The sequence below is a fragment of the Protopterus annectens genome, chromosome 7.part0 (assembly GCF_019279795.1).
Source record: "Protopterus annectens isolate FY-2018-M chromosome 7.part0, PAN1.0, whole genome shotgun sequence".
In the NCBI taxonomy this organism is placed as follows: Eukaryota; Metazoa; Chordata; order Ceratodontiformes; family Protopteridae; genus Protopterus; species Protopterus annectens.
In genome coordinates, this window is record NC_056739.1 from 1,615,658,875 (window position 1) to 1,615,661,374 (window position 2,500).

Here is a 2,500-nt window from a genome sequence, read left to right on the forward strand (position 1 = left end):
TGAGATACGATTTCATAAAAACTGGGAATTCTGCTACTTGAAAAACATGCATTTGCTCCTGATGATCTCCCTCATCTCTGAGAAGGTAAACATGGTTTGGCAATTTTCAACCAGGATTATACAATTAATTATTTACCATGATTATGATTCTATTTAGGGGAAAAGAGTCCTCCAAAATATAAATGATGAGAACCATTAAATTATTGCACTTTAATGCAAGAAGTCCATGACACAAAATGGATGCATGTTCCCACATAATTCATGAAATAAACTATCCTGCATGTGTCATTGCTGAATGTCAGTTTATGGAGAAAGAGTTGATCAGATACATGGATTGTTCTTCATCTGGACATAGCTATCACTGTGGAAAACAAAAGATTGATATCATTATTTGTGTTTCTAATGTACTGAAGTATTATTAATTTTTTTCTTGCGATACTGACAGTAAGATTATTGATATTAAACAAAAGAAAGTGCTTAACCTTAATACCAGTGTCAGCAGTCCTTTGCGGGTCCGAGTTCATGTTTTTGGCTTTTAAAACTTTTTATGGTTCGTGAATTGGTGGTGCTTTGCTGTTTATCTAGTAAAATCATTGATGTTGTGCCTGGCAAAATTCAGTTTATGTCAAGATCCCTATTTATGTGTGCCTGTTATAGACCATCAAGTATCTTCTACCTCATGAGACCATTATTAGGAAAGTAATACTGTAGTTTTAGAAGACTTAAACATACCAGATGTTTGGCAGGAGTCACTAGTTAAAACAAATTAATGTTCCTTTTTTAATTTTGCAAAAGCTTGTGATATAAATTAGATTATAGAAAGAGAAGGGTTTTTTTACCTCCTACTGAAGCTCACTCCATACCAGTCAAGAAATAAAAGCTATTATATACCATGAATGAGTCAAGTAGTAACATTTTATAAAGAATCAGTGCAGCTATCTTAAAGAGATGAAACATATTGACATTTTTAATTGCAGCTGAGCAATGAAATGAAACAGAAGACATTTTCAATATATAAAGAACCTCCATAAAATATAAAAAAATGCCCGTCTTTGTATATTTAAATTATCTGTACCCTCTCTGAAGCACTAAACTCTTTCTTTCCATATTAGTGAATTTCATTGTGTAGGGGCCTGGTAGGAGAAAGAAGAAGTAGACAATTTGAGATATACCAGTAATGATTTTATAGAAATGCAAATTTCATAAATGAATTATCAAAAAAATGCTTTTTTTCATAAAACAAAAACTTATTATTAAGGGATTTATGCATAAATGTGTTATAAGAAACATTAGAAGTACTTGGTTATGGGGCATGGCCAAGATGGTTAACTGAGAGTAGCAACTGGTGAAAGCTCTCTAACAGAAAACTTTTCTGTGACAGAAAATATAATAAAAAAATATATAATTTGGAGATAGCTGTTAGCTAATTTTATTCATTAATAGTCACAGAAAAAAATATAGCTTCAATTTCTTCAAAAGCTATAATTTTCCTGTCAGAATTTCAGCTGCTTTGTTAAGAGAGAAGAGACTTCAAAATGAGCTACTCAGGATTCTTATGTTAAGAAAAGACATCCAGTCACTAATATCTAGTATGCAGGATGTATTACTTAAAACGAACAAACTGTACACCAAAACAGAAATTTCAAAGAAGAGACCAGAAAGAAGATGGAACATTTCAAAATTCTTATAAAACAATAAAGTGCACAAAACAGCAGTATAGAAGAAGCTTTAAATGATCGTGAAGGGAGAATAACTGAAGGTGAGTCTCAGACTGAATTTCTTTTAAAACAAAATAACTGGCTCATAGATAAAGCTGGCTCATAGATAAAGTTCATGATTTAGAAAACAGACTGAGACAAAATAACATTAGAATTCATAGTATACCTGAAAAATATGAAGGAAACAGTATAATAAACTTCTTAACCTTGCTACATAAAACATTAAATCTACCTGAAACTTTATCTTTTGGAATTGAAAGGGCACATAGATCCCCGAGAGTGCCTTCTAAGAATGAAAACTGACCACCATGTTCAATTATAAATAAGTTTATGTCTAGCTTAGAAAAAGATCAAATATTAAAAACGACATGGTCCTGCCCACCTATTAAAATAGGCGAACATGTAGTCAGATTTCACAATGATTATTCCAGTAAAGTAATGAGTAAAAAAAAATCTTGTCTGCCACTGATCAAAGTACTTAAAAAGAACAACATTAAAGCCATTTTGGTGTTTCTTGCAAAGATTAAATGATTTTTTTCTATCTGAAGCAACTAAAATATTTGACACACTGGAGGAGGCATCCACCTTTTGTCAACAAAAATAAAATCCTCAATAATACTGAAGAAATGGATTGGAACAGTATATCCCTCAAGAGACAGTGAGCTGAGTTCCTGGAAAACGGCTTCTAAAATTAAAAAAGCTTAAAAGCAAGTGTCTTTTATTCTCTAATTGTTGAGTTTTTATTTCCTGAAACAATAGATTTAACTTTAAATAAAAAGGTT